At 43.8% G+C, this 15,276-nt stretch overlaps 1 long non-coding RNA gene across 2 annotated transcripts in view; it reads left to right on the forward strand.

Annotated features, from left to right (window-relative positions):
• The first annotated feature begins 442 nt into the window (after positions 1 to 442).
• LOC139364337 (uncharacterized) overlaps positions 443 to 15,276 on the forward strand; it is a 30,529-nt gene continuing 15,695 nt past the window's right edge. The window contains exons 1-2 of one of the 2 annotated variants that reach the window (XR_011625995.1): positions 447 to 575; positions 14,518 to 14,696. This is a non-coding gene — a long non-coding RNA (uncharacterized lncRNA). Of the gene's footprint in view, positions 576 to 14,517; positions 14,697 to 15,276 lie in introns of both variants that reach the window. The other variant, XR_011625996.1, reaches the window with a different exon arrangement.

The raw sequence follows: 15,276 nt of genomic DNA on the forward strand, positions 1-15,276 counted from the left end.
CCAGGGAGGCTGGGCCAGGAAGGGGACAGGGGACATGGCACAGCATTGACAAGAAGACAGCAGAGCTAATGGTGTGAGTTTGGAGAAGGTGGAGACAAGGATTGAAGTGTCACAGCATTGACAAGAAGACAGCAGAGCTAATAGTGTGAGTTTGGAGAAGGTGGAGACAAGGACTGAGGTGTCACAGCACACTTTGTGCACGGTGAAGCTTGGGGTCTGAGCAATGCCCTTTGAAGGCCCCAGATTTCCTCAGCTTCTTTGCTCCCTGATAGGTTAGGTTTGCTGCCACATGAGAGGGAGCATCACCTTGCAATGGTGACGGCATTCAGAGTGGCACATGCCACTGCAGAGAGCTGGACCCATGGAGACCATTGTGACCTGGAGGCCAGAGTGTTGAGAAACACTGAGTGGCATCTCACAGAAAGCCAGAGGGGAGGACGTGGGGCTGTCAGTCCAACTCCTTAGTTAATAGCCAGAGAAACAGAAGCCCAGGGAGATAAAGACAGTGGCAGAGGAGGAATTCTTTCTTAGCAGATCTTCCATTCCTCATCCAGGATCATTTCCAGGGCTCTCAGGTGAGAAAATGGGGAAGGAGAAATGTGAATATGTCAATCTCCTCTTAGAGTCATTGGCCTCCTAGGAGTGGCCTGTTGGCTGCACTCCTGGGCATTTTGGCACAACTTTTAATGATCCACGTCCTTAACTCCTCAGGCAAAGGCTTCTCTTTTCTAGGATTTCAGGATGCTTGAATGCTGGGACAAACACAGAGGAGGAGCTCCTGAGGATGGGGGCAGTGGTGAGGAAACAGGCCACTGAGACAGTGATGGTGTTTGTAGGCAAAGAAGCTACTTGTATTTGCCAACCACACCAGGAGGCCGGGTTAGGAGTTTCAAAACAAGTTTACTGCCAAGAAAAATACACAAAAATCCATAGATTCAGGCTCTGTAACTCTCAGAAGCAACTGTATCCCACCCCAGTCATGCCCTATACTGGATCTGTCTTAGAATTCTATGTGCAAACTGGCCCTGCTACCTATGACACCCCCAAGAGCCTGGCTTTCATTCATCTTCCTATCTAATCACTATCTGGTCCTCAGGGCAAAGTACAGTATCTATACCCAGAGTCACAGCCTGCAGAGCCTCTGGGAGAAGCCAGCCATGAGGATGTTCTCCCCGGTGACATAGCTGGCATCTGCAGAGCATAGGAAGGACATGGTTACTGCACAGTCCTCTTAACCCCTGCATGGAAAGAGAACAGAACTGAGGCCTCAGCCCATGCTTTAATGAACCCTGACCTCTGGCCCTGCTGCTCTGAACATAGGGTCCAGCACCACCTCCAGCCCTGGATCCTGCCTCCTAGGCCCCTCAGAAGCCTGGGCTCCATGGAGAGACATGGTGGGGCCCCTCGTGCCCTCCAGATCCCGCCTCATGGGCTGTGCATCCCCAGACTGTGAGAGACGGGTTGTTAGGTGAGGCTACAGTCTCAGAGCCATGTCTCCCCTAGAGAAGACTACCCGCTTCTGCTATCCACAGGGGTTTTTAAAGGAGCTTTGCAGAGCCAGGTTATCTTCAACCTGAAATAATTCAGAGACTCAGTGCTAGATAGAACTGTGAAGGGCCAGAGAGAGGCTGCCATGGCAGACTTGTGCCCTTGTGGGCAGATGGCCCTGCTCAGTGCTAGGTCTCCAGTCCCTCGACTGCTCCCACAGAGGACAGCCCTGGTGTGGATACAGGAAGTGAGAGGCTGCTGGTCTCACGGAGCCATGGCCAGGCTGGGGAAATCAACAAAGTGGTTGGTGAGGGGGCAGCTGGGAGTTGCTGAACCCTCATCATTTGGCTGAAGTCAGTTCTTGATGATTCCTGGCAACAGGCAGGGCACTTGGATGCCCTTTGGTGCCAGCTCTATAGCCAAGGGCTTGGTGAGTCCCAGCAGTGCCGTTTGATGGTGGTGTAGGCCTCCAGCATCTATGAAGGAAATGAAATGGATGAGGGGCACTGCGCTGGAGGAGAAGGGGCTCTTCCTAGACCCAGCGCTATGGAGGATGACTGTGCCTGCTCTTACACCTGTGCTCACATGTTTCTCCCACTCCACTCCAGGAAATTACCAGTGAACAAAATCTGAGCAGGAGCGGAATGAAACCTGGGCTTAAAGAAAAGTCAGGAAGGCAGAGGCTGTGTTCACCCGTGCTTGGCTCAGAGAGAACTGCTTAGGGTGCAAAGCCAGAGAAATGCACTAAAGAGACCCATGACCAGATTCTTGCTCTACCATGACTGGTCGCCCTTGGGCAAGTCACTTAAGATCTCCATGTCTCAATCTCCTCCTCTGCCACATGGAGTTTATCAGTCCTGCTCTATGATAGTCACAGGAATGTTATGAAGGAACACTGATAGCCTATAGTGCCCCCTGCTGTAAATTTTTTAAAAAACCTTCCTCTGAGCTTATGCAGCCCCACTGGTGCCTGACTTTGTGACAGCAAATAGTAAAGCCACCCTGTTCTTCAGGTGCATGTAGCCCCAAGACAGGGTACATGTCTTGTCAAGCAGAGCATGGACTGGATTTCAGCTCCCACTTGTTTCTAGACTAGGTGACCTTGTGCAGTGAACAACCTATACAACCACACACGGCAGGCCTGGGTCTGTAGGAAGTAAATGAGATAATGGTAATAAGTGTGGATTTAAATGTGGACAGGACCTGCATAGTGTTGTGCACCTGGATTTTACTATCATGCAGGATCAATATTCACCTCTCTCATCCTGGCAGCCACTCCACTGCCCTATCCCCAAACTCCCCACTAACTGTTTGAGGTGCACAGACAGCAGCAGAGGCAATCAGCGCCATAGGCCTTCCCCTGTGAGAAGAGGACAGCCATGATAAGTGGAAGATGTACATAATTAAGAAGCTATTTGCTTCCAGAAAATGAGTTTCCAAGTGACGAGGAGGCAGAAGTGAGGAAGAGGAAAGAAGGGAAAGTGGGAACAGTGCCACGGTCTCTGGGAAGAAGTGACTTCTTCGGGGAAGTTAGAGCTGAGAATGTCCTGACACAAGCTCCCCTGCTCAGATGCCCCAGGACTCCCAGGAACTAGTACCCAGGCAGGGCCAATCAGCATCGGGAGTTCTGGAGAACAGGACCTGGGAACATGGAGCCATCAGTGTGAGGCTGCCACTGGGGATGGCCACTCCCACAGGAGGAAAATGCATTGAGAGTGGCCTGGGTTGCAAATCTCACTCTGGAGCAGGAGCAGTAATGAGTTGCTGATTTGGACTCAAACAAGTCCAGACGAATGGAAAAAGGTGGAGGGTAGCTCCGCCATGAGAGACCCCAGCAGGGGAGGGACTGAAGGAGCTTCTTTTGGCCTCTCTGGAAAGGTTAGGGTCTCAGGGCTATACTTCATGGCCCTGTCCTGTCCCTTGCAGCTACCACTGGCCTGCTGTTCTCAGAGGATAGAGCATGTCAGAGGTGGTCAAAGTTCCTTTGTGGGTGTGGAGCCCGCCCGCCACATTCTTTCCAAATGTTCCCTTTCACTGTGTTGGTCACATCCTGTGAGGCCCAAGGAGCCCAAAGACGTGGTTTAGGAAGTGACAAGACAGCCGGACCTCCAGGGCACACTGCACCCTGCTCTCCTTGGGATATTCTACTTCCTGGGCCCCATCCCCAGTGTTGCCGCGGGGTAGCAGAGAGCAAGGCAAAGTCTCCCCAACTCCCATGGAGCCCTCACCCCATCTTCTCCATATGGGGCAGCAGCTGGCTTAGCAGCAGGGCCAGGGCCTTCGCATTCCTGCTCTGGATCTGAAGTCAGAACGAGGAGGAGAAAGGGGACTGTGGGTTCAGCTGGCACCTCTGCTCACCTGGAGTCCCACAGACGAGACTGAGGGGAGGTGCTGAGGGTCTGCGCTGCTGCTCTCTATGTGACGGCCAAGTCACGGAGAAAAAGGGACCTGAGGGATGTGCCCTGCCCCCCAGGAACACTTGGCTTAGCAACCACCTCACTGTCATTTGCTGCATAGACTCGCCGCAGGGCACAGCACCCTCCAGATAAACAGGTCACTGAAAATATCAGGGGAGGATGTCAAGAAGGCTGGTATATTCATTCTGCTTTAATGAGTAGAGGTGAGAATTCACAGGGCATAAACGCCAGCCCTGTGTGGGGCACTGTTTGGGACAGGCGTTGAAATTTCAGTTTTTTATAAAAGCAAGAGGCTGGCTTGAGCAGAGATGGGCCAGGGAAGCCATGGGCTGTGAGAACCACAGAGAGAAAGTGGGGCAGGTGGAGAGCGGGGAGGGCTGGTCAGCAGGACGAAGGCTCCCCGAGGATGGGATGGCTCATCCAGATCACAGCACCCAGTCTCTGCCAACAGGGTCGGGTTAGGGGAGATGAGGACTGAGCCCTCACCGGGGAGCATGGGGTCTACAGAGGCAGTGGGAGCCCCTGGAATGCGCCTGGATTCTGACTGGGAAGGGGCCTGAGCAGGGGTGTCTTCTCTCAGCTATGTCTGTGGGCAGGTGAGGTGTCCCTGTGACAGCCCAGAGGGGGCCCATGGGACAGGTGCCAGTGAGTCTAGACTGAGACAGCCTCAGAAACCTGAGCCAGGAGAGAATCGGGAGCAGAACTGGTGGCAGCTCCTCAGATCTGGAGCTTAGTGTGGGACTGAACTGGAGTGACTCCCTCCTAATGAATAGAAAAAGGTGAAAGTGACAGCATGCAACTTTGGGGACTAGGTCAGAAAAAGCACTGAGGCGTCCATCTTGGTTGCTCTCTCTTAAGCTCTCCTCTCTTTCTCTCGGCTCCCTTGCTTTGGAGGAAGCCAGCTATACAGAAACTCAGGCAGGCTATGGAGAGGCCCACGTTGTAAGGAGGAAGGCCTCCTGCCAGTGGCCACTTGAGTGAGCCACCTTGGAAGTGACTCTTCCAGCCGCAGACAAACCTTCAGAACCTAAAGCCCTGCTTCACATCCTGACTAGAACCTTATGAGAAACTCTGAGCCCAACCCATCCGGCTAAACCACGCCTGAGTTCCTGCCCCACAAAAACTGTGAGATAATAAATGGTCATTGTCTTAAGTTGCTAGATTTTGGGGTGTTTTGTTATAGAGCAATAGACAAAGTAATCATGCAAATGTAACTCCCCATATTTCTCCCAAACCTGCTCCATCTGCTGCCTTCCCCTCCTCTGTTGACGGCAGGCAACTCCATCTTTCCAACAGCCCTGGCTCAAGACTTTGGAGTCATCCTCGATTCCTATCTTTGTCTCACACCTCACATCCAACCTGTCAGAACATCCTGTTGATTCCACCTTCACTATACATCACAATGTAACATTGTCACCATTTCCAGTGCTACCACCTCGTGGGGCCACCATGACCTGTCTCCTTGCCTACCTGAAGTCTAAATTCAACATGGGGTCTGAGTGATCCCTTAAACATGTAGGCCAGAGCAGGTGACTTCTTTCCTTAAAGCCCGCAGTGGTTCCCATTGCCCTCAAAGTAAAAGCCCAAGTCTTACAATGGTCTATAGGGCTCTAAGTGATCTGTGAAATCCCCTTACCTCTGACCTCACTACTGCTCTCCTCCCGGCCACCCTGCTTCCTTAATGTTCTTCAAACATGTTGAGCACATTCCAGCCTGAAGCCTTGTGCATAGCTGTTCCCTCTGCCTGAAAGTTTTTCTTCCAGATATCTACACACCTATCATCCTTCCCTCTTTCGAGTCTTTGTTAAATGTCTCTTCTCAGTGAAGCCTGATCTGACCACTCTGTTAACAGTTGCAGTCTATCCCCACTCCTTCCAGCACTCTGAATCCCTCTTATTCTTTTTCTTTTTCTACCCTACTTATCACCTTCCAACATCCTACGTAATTTACTTATTTATAATGTCTATTGTTTATTGTCCATACCACCTGCTAGAATGTGAACTCCAAGATGGCACTGATTTCTGTCTTTGGTCTCTGGCATATCTCAAATGTCTACTTCAGTGACTAGCACACAGAAGCACTCAGTAATAAGTGTTGGATGAATAAATTGGCAAATCTACGTGTTCCTACATAACAGCTTTATGCAATGGTGCCCTTTTAATCTAAAGCTTCCTGTTTTGAAGGTATTCCAAATGCTCTCGAGCACCTAACGTTATAGTCCCTGAGAACCTCCACTGACCTTCAGCAAGCAGGAGTGCTAGAAAGCACAGAGCAGAAAGGAAACCACGAACCTTAGATTCAAATGTTCAGATTCAAGGACAGCAAAGGAGCTGCTGATGATGCAGATGAAATAGATTGTCCCTCTGCAGTGTGAATTAGGTGTATCAGAAAATTACTTATAAAGTATTACAGAAGGGGAGGTAAGAAACTTGGCTACATACATCCCTGATCTTCTAATGAATGAACTATAACAGTGCTGGCCAAAATAAATATAATGTGAGCCATATATTTCAACATGAAATCAATATAAAGACATTAATGACATATTTAACTTTTTTTCTTGAGACAGGGTCTCACTCTGTTGCCCAGGCTGGAGTGTAGTTGTGCAATCAGGGCTCACTGCAGCCTCGACCTTTGTGCTCAAGAGATCCTCCTGCCTCAGTCTCCAGAGTATCTGGGACTACAGGTGAACACCACCACACCTGACTAATTTTTAAATTTTTTGTAGAGATAGTATCTCCCTATGTTGCCCAGGCTGGTCTAAACTCCTGGGCTCATGCGAATCTCCTGCCTCAGCCTCCCAAAGTGCTGAGAGTACAGGCATGAACCACCATGCCAGGCCAAACATTTCTTATACTGAAAAATTATATGTACATTGTATACTTACAGCAGACTTCAGTTCAGACTAGCCACATTTCACATGCTATAGTCACATGTTGCTAATGACTATCATATTGAACATTTGCCCAGGTTAGTCTCAAACTCCTGGGCTCAAGTGAGCCTCCTGCCTCAGCCTCCCAAAGTGCTGAGAGTACAGGTATGAACCACTGTGCCTGGCCAAACATTTTTTACACTGAAAAATTATATGTGCATTGTATACTTACAGCAGGCTTCAGTTCAGACTAGCCACATTTCACATGCTATAGTCACATGTTGCTAATGACTATCATATTGAACAGTACAGAAAAAGAAGCACATATGAGATGTGTTCCCATCTTAGTCCAGAAAATGTGGTCGATTTTGCCATAACTCACCCTCCTGAGAGTGATGTCAGCCAAGAGCATTCTACTAGTATCTACAGGCATCCAGTTATAATACTGTATCCTAAATACAGGTCTAATCCTCTTGAAGATTTGTCCTAGCCTCCTGGTTTTCATTGACACATGATACAAAAGAACCGCAATAACACAAAGAAGCCTTTGTGCTCTGAGCACATACATTGTCTTACTAAAATTAGAGCAAATCCGAATGACTTATACTCTTTGCTAGGAATCTATAAGAACCTCAGCACTACACCTAAGACTGCAATTCAAAATAAGACTTAGCTATATGCTCAAGTAACTTTATCATCTTTTTATAATAGCAGAAAAGTGAAAATAACCTAAATTCACAATAACAAGAAATTTTGGACATTTTTCCTTGATGGGACTATGCATAGTGTAAAATGAAAGCTTTTAAATAGTTCGTAATAGTTTGGGGGAAATGCTTATGTTAAAATGCTAAGTGGAAAATCAGGACACAACATTGTGTATGCAAATATTGAATAATCAAAATTATGATAAAATAAAATAATACATACAGAAAAAAGCAGACAGTAAATACACCATAATGAGATGAAGATTATAAATTAAGCCACACTCCTACCTGTCACTGCGCGATATATCATTATAAAAAGAAAAAAGAAAGAAGAAAAAGAAAAAAATCAATAGCAGCACATGAAAACATAATGTGGTGTTCTCAATGAACCAAAATTTATGAGGAATGGAGTCACACTGAAAGATAAACCATAGCCCAAAGTCATGGAAGAGCAGACTGTGTCCAAAGGTAAGAGCAGTTATGGCACCTGAGTTGGATGGCAGCAGACATAGGAAGGTAGGAGGTGGTCGGGGTGACAGTTTGCAGGTGCTGTGCTGAGAGGAGCTAGCCAAGATGGTCCCTTCCCCAGTACCTACCCTTTGCCAGGCAGCCATCAGCAAAGGTGTTACCCCCATTGTGAGTAATGATGATAAGAATGGAAGGCCACTAATGCAATATACTGGAAGTCAGAAAAGAGATAGCCTTGAAATTAGAAACACAAAGGAACTTTGCAGGAACCAATTGTAACGTATTAACAATCCCAATAAATGTGAACAAATTGAATTAATAGATTAAAAAGAAGAATCTTTCAAACTTTATTTTGAAAAACAGTTGTACACAATTTACAAAAGATGCACCTAAAATGAAAACAAGCAAGACATTTGTAAATAAAGGAGTGGAGAAAGATATATCAAGTAAAATGCTCATGAAAAGAAAGCAAGTATAGAAATATGAAAATAGAAAAAGGTAGAATTCAAGGCAAAAGACATTAAAAAGGACAAAGAAGGACACAGTTTTTTAAGTTGATAAAAGATACACTCCCTCACAATCTGCTATGCATCTTAGTAGATGAATTTAACACATCTGTCTCTGGAATTAACAGTTCAAGAATAAAACTATGGCTTAATGCAATCAAATAGAAATATAATGTGAACCACAAATGCAAGCCACATTAATCATTTAAACTTTTCTAGTAGGCACATTTTTTAAAAAGTAAAAAACAAACAAGTGAAATTATTTTTAATAATTTATTTTATTCAACTTAACACATCCAAAATACAATCATTTAACATATAATCAATATAAAAAGTTGTTAATTTTTCATACTAAGTCTTTGAAACTGGTGTGTGTTTTACACTCAAAGCCTATGTCAATTTGGACTACCCACACTTCAAGTGCTCATTGCCACATGTGATGATATGGTTTGGATGTGTGTCCCCACCCAAATCTCATGTTGAACCATAGTCTCCAATGTTGGAGGTGGGGCCTGGTGGAAGATGACTGAATCATGGATGCAGTGCTAACGGTTTAGCATCATCCCCCTTGGTACTGTATAGTGAGTGAGTTATCAGGAGATCTGGTGGTTTAAAAGTGTGTAGCACCTCCCCCATCTCTTTCTCTTCCACCTGCTCTAGCCATGTAAGATGTGACTGCTTCCCCTTCGTCTACCACCATAATTGTAAGTTTCCTGAGGCCTCTCCAGAAGCAGATGCCAGCGTCATGCTTACTGTACAGCCTGTGAAACCGTGAGCCAATTAAACCTCTTTTCTTTATCAATTACCTACTCTCAGGTACTTCTTTATAGCAATATGAGAACAGAATAGACTAACACATGTAGCTACCACATTGGACAGCAAAACTGTAGATAACTAGATAACACACCTTTATCAAATGGTTTTATTAAAAATTCTTCAGTTAAAGAATAAATTAAAACATAAATTATAAATACTTAGAAATGAACAATGAGAACAGGCCACACTTTTAAAGTGTATTTAATATAGTCAAAGCAGTACTCAGGAAAAAATATATAGATATTTAGTTTCAGATATATTCATTGGAAATCATTTTAAAAAGATTGAAAATTATAAAAGCATAATTTTAAACCACTCAGCTTCAGAAAGAATAGCAGATAAACTCAAAATAGAAAGGTCATAAAAAAGATAAAGGCAGAAAGTATTGAAATTGAAATGAAATTTACCAAAACTTCAAAAGCAATTTTCTTTGGGTGATAGGGTTTCAAGTGTTTGCTTTCCTTTGACTCTCCATTTTTCTTCTCTTACCAACTTTTCTAAGTCTGGTGTTTATAATATAAAAATCCTATCTTTAAAAATGTCCTGTAACACCACAGAGGATTTTGAAAGTTTATCTTCAAATGCCAATACTTATTAAAGTTCCAATAGTGAAATCTGTTTTTAAGATTTGAACAAGTTGCACACAAGCAATTGGGCAAATTGTATAAAAACCGTAGTGTTCTTAGATTTGCTGAAAGATTACCATGATCCAAATCTGCTGTTTCAACCCCACATTTCCTAGACATGGAAATCAGTGGGAGAGGTCTGGAAGGAATTGCCTAGGGCAGCAGTCCCCAACCTCTTTGGCACCAGGGGCTGGTTTTGTGGAAGACAATTTTTCCACAGATGGAGCAAGGCAGGGGAAGAGAGGGTGATGGTTTCAGGATGAAACTGTTGCACCTCAGATCATCAGGCATTAGATTCTCATAAGGAGTGCACAGCCTAGACCCCTAACATGTGCAGTTCACAATATGGTTCACGCTCCTATGGGAATCTAATGCTGCTGCTGATCTGACAGGAGGCGGAGCTCTGGCAGTAATACTTGCTACCCGCTGCTCACCTCCTGCTGTGCAGCCCAGTTCCTAACAGACCATGAACCAGTACCCATACCGGTCTGAGGAGAGGAAAGCCCCCAGGCCTCTAAGAGTGAAGCCAGCTCAGTAGTGCCTCAGGCAGTGGCTGCTGGTTTCTGCAGCCCGGTGGAGACTTGTTGTTTTATCCTCAGGGAAAAAAAGTTTGTTTTAAAAGAAAGTTAGTATTCCTTCTAATAAAAACCTGGTAGCCAAAGGGTAACGAGGCAGGGTCAGAACTTGGAGAAGCATGTATACGTCACACACATAGGTGTACAACCACTGCAGACTAGTCCATGAGCCCTTTCCTGGCCACATTCTGGTCACTCATGGTGGTGAGCAGGGCAAGCACTTGCCCAGCTCCATTCTGGCATCCTGCAGGGCAGGGAGTAAGCTCAGCAAGGGGAGCAGCTTATCTTCAGAGTCCCAGCTCTGAGGGGACATTTCCACCCAGTTCTCCCAGGAGACAAGATGCCTCTCTGGAGAGGACAGAACCTTACCTTACCTGGGGAGAGAACCCAATTACCTTTGCCGCTGATCTATGGAAGCATTGCTTTGTAATGGTGTCAGGTCCATCCATGGATTCCCAGATGCTGTCTCCCTTGTGCACAAATACTTAAATGTTAGGTTCAACCCCCATCCCTCCTTCTCTCTTTTTCCTCTTTCTCTTCCTCCGGAATACTCCCCTTGAGTTCAGGCCCATGAATGTGGACACATGCTACCCCAGTATAGGTCAGCCCCTCAGAATCTGTCTACAGAGGTTCCATCCTGCAAAGAGCTCTTGCTTGCCTTAGGGTGAAAGTGGGAAAGGAGGAAGAAATGGGAGTCAGAGGATTGTATAACCCACTATCATGCATCATAAGATATTGATATGATGCTTCTCACTATCATATATCATCATGTATAACAGTAGGAATGCCCCAGAAGGGAAGGGAGGCAAAGTTAGGACAGGATAATGGGTCACCATGGGAAGATTTTAAATGTGAGCCCCATGTCAAGAGTAATCATTTGATGTCCAAGCCACCAACACAACCAGGATTCTCCTTTTCACTTAATGCACTTTTGTAATGACCAGAATTACCTGTTTCAGTTGATAACATACTTATCTGTATTTCTGACATCGCATGTTAAATTTCTTCAGGACAGTGACTATGCATATTCTCAGTGGTATACCAACATACCCAGAATATTGTTATTCAATTCTAGCTAACGAAACAAACTGTGCATTAAGTGAAAGGGACTCTCTTATTTTCTGCCAAAGCACTAATGTCCCTTCATATAAAATGAACTTTTCCTCCATCTTCTCCTTGAATGTCTAGTTTTACAAGTTTGCAGTTGAGTCTATGTTCTGTGATGATTTTTATCTCTTTCTAACAAGTCTAATGAGATTTTACAGTAACTTCCAGAAGCGAACTTCCAGGCTACAAAATATTTTACCATGCAGTGTTTAAATCCATGTTTTCTTGGGGTTTTCGTTTGGGACTTTTAAAATCCTTAATCCTGAGCAATTCTTCCTGGCATTGTATAGTCTTTAAAAATATGATTTCTAAAAGATGTATATGCCACCTAATAATGGTCCACAATTAATTTAACAATTTCCCTGTTGTTGAATGTTTAAGCTGTTTTCAGTTTTTCCTTATTATATATAATGCTGTGTTCATCCTTACTGATAAAGTTTTGCTTCCACACCTGATTATATCTTTGGGTTAAAATCAGGTAAGTAGAATTAATGAATGATAGAGATATAAATATTTTAAAGTCTCAGTGCAGCTGTAAAACTGGTTTTCAGTGCAGCTGTCAAACTGATTTTCAGAAAGTCAGTACCCCTTTATTATCCTAATAGCAGTGTATAAGGCTCATTTCATTCACTATTGGTCACCCTGTCACACTGTGTATTTGAATTTCGCTTATATGGGGATTGGTGTGGATAGAAATTCAAAGAGGTATGCAAGCCCATTCCAACCATGTTGGGTTATGTGGCCTGACAAAAACCATCAGGCTGCCTTTTTATCTGGAACATAAAAGTTCATGACTGTTGTATCTTCTACAGGAATTGTAATCTTTTATCAGTTGAAAATATCCCTCTTTCAGGGCATTGCTCCATTAATTGTCTTCTAGCATTTACTATTGCTGACACGGGGTCTGATGCCAATCTAAGTCTTAGTCTTTTGTATACTTCCTACTATTTTCTTTGTCCAATCAATGGATGAATGGTTAGGTAAATTATGGCATAGCCATTCATGGATTATTATTATGCAACTTTTTTTAAAAACACATCTATTATTTACCTGAATGAATGTTCCTTATATTTTATCACATGAGAAAAACAAGTTACAGAGAGAGATATACCATTTTTAGGAAAACAAACAAAATTCTGTACATTTCTAATCATATTTTACATATATTTTTACACATAGAGAAAGATGTCAAAAGGTAAAAATCAGGCTGTTAGTTTTAGATTCTTTTTAATTTAGGAGAAGTAATTTAGATTGTTTTTAATTTAGGTGAAGCTCATGAGGTATACTAATAATGTTATTTCATATTTCCTTTAATTTGAGTTTTTGTTACTACTAGTGGGGTGAGATATCTTTTCATGTTTATTGATCATTTGATTATATTATTGTGTAAATTTTCTCTTCACATTTTTATCCATTATCTTATCTAGCTATTTGAGGGTTTTTTGGGAATCAATCTATAGGAACCCTTTGCATATTATAAATTACATGTTTGTACATATTTGTTCTAAGTCTACTATTTGTCTTTGACTTTGTTTACGGTGTCTTTTGCCATACAAAATATGCTAAATTGACTGGGCCCGGTGGCTTATGCCTGTAATCCCAGCACTTTGGGAGGCCAAGGCAGGTGGATCACGAGGTCAGGAGTTTAAGACCAGCCTAGCCAAGATGGTAAAACCCTGTCTCTACTAAAAATTAAAAAAAAAAAAAAAATTAGCTGGGTGTGGTGGCAGGTGCCTGTAATCTCAGCTACTTGGGAGGCTGAGGCAGAGAATTGCTGGAACCCAGGAGATGGAGGTTCCAGTGAGCCAAGATCGTGCCACTGCACTCCAGCCTGGACAACAGAGCAAGATTCCATCTCAAAAAAAAAGTTAAATTGATCTATACCCAGATATATTTATCTTTTTCATTGATGAGCTCTGGCTTTCATGCCGTGTTTCAAAACATTTCATCCACTTCAAGGTTATGCCTAAATAATATTATTCTAAATTTTAATTTTTTTCTACATTTAGATGTATAAAACTGATGGGTTTTATCATGTGTATATATATATATGATACAGAGAACCAATGTGGAGATTCCTCAAGTTGCTAATTATGCCTATTATAATTAGATATTTAGGAATTGGGGAAATAACAACAGGATGAGTCTATGGAAGGACTAGGCCCACTATGAGTCACACTTGAGCTCAGACTCCACTGGTCCCCTGACCATTGTAAGCCCTTTCTTTAAGAGTAGACCAAAGAGGTGTTTTGGGTCCCCAAGAGTCAATGTCAATTCAGAGTCTGTGTCTAGTAATCCCTGCAAGGTCTGGGTATTTTCTTCCTCTAATAAACAGTTACTTAGTAAATTATCACAGTACATTTGGTGAAGGCTTGGAGGAAGATTTATGGTATGTATTTGTGGAAATGATATAGGGTTATCCTTCAAAAGGACTCAGCCTCCCCTTTAATCAAGAGGTTTTGTATCCATGACTTAACTTAGATTTTGAAACTGAGTGAGAGACTATGACTCTCCACTGTGGTGACCCAAGTCAGGTTTTTGACTACTATATCTAGAGTATTTCCTATCATATAGATCAAACAACAGTTTGGTAGGATGACCATCTATCTTTTTTCTACAGACACAGTGATCAATTGCCCCCGCCAAACATCTCTGTGAGCCGAGGCATTCTAACAATCAGCATGTCTTTGTTGCTCTTTACAACAGAAGTACTTACTTTGTTTTTGGAGGTTAAGTGATACCACCAGTCCTCTGCTATTCTAAAAACCCATTACCCCCACTGAAATCAGAGAGATCATCTCAATAGTGAGTAAAACTTTCTACAGTCATATCTGGCCAACAAATAAAACCACTACAGAGATTTGCAAGGATTCCGGTCTTCGCACTAATGTATATCTCAAACCCTTAATAAAGGGAGTCTCTTTGAATTTTTCCACAGAACTCTTGCCAATACTGGAATAGAAGACATAGGGTGCAGCCATTTCTCCAGGCTGAAACAGAGCCCCTGAGGAAGGAGCAAATCTGAAGATCCCCTGCCCTCAGGGCTTTGATTCAGATATTGTTGGAGAGAGCATTGCATGGTTCACAACTCACTAGGTGTTGGATAAGCTCGTTGAGGTATGGTGCCAGGAAGAGTGACTAGAAAGTCACCTTCTAGGGTATCAGGAGAACCATCTCAGGAAGGTCCTGTGCCTAGGAACTCACTACAAAGCCTTCAAGGAAGTTCTGGGGGGAGCCATGCACACAGAGGTACCACACTGTTGGAACTCACTGGGAAACTGCTTTTTGGAGCCCCAGGAGCTGTGCATGGTGTGCTGTGCTGCAAGAGCCGGCTGCACCAGGAGAAATGTCACTTCCTCCCCCAGCATTGTTCCAGGGCCCAACACTGATGAAGTTTTTAAACCATACTAGCCGGCATGGAGGCAACGTTTTAGTTCCACAAGCAGGGGCACAAAGGGTGTATTTGCAGCAGAAAGACAATAGATTTAATAAGTGACACAATCTCTAAGCAACTAATGACCTCCATCTAATTCTATTCACTTCACTGCTATGGGGGTGTTTTTCATATTCATGTAATATTATTTCCATGATATCTCAAGAATGAGTGGAGACAAAATGTGGGCTGAGTCTGCCATCTTGAACAGGAAGTTTCATTTTTTAAAGATGTCTTTAAATCTGAGTGGAGATGAAACCCTGG

This window comes from Macaca nemestrina, chromosome 7, assembly GCF_043159975.1.
Source record: "Macaca nemestrina isolate mMacNem1 chromosome 7, mMacNem.hap1, whole genome shotgun sequence".
In the NCBI taxonomy this organism is placed as follows: Eukaryota; Metazoa; Chordata; class Mammalia; order Primates; family Cercopithecidae; genus Macaca; species Macaca nemestrina.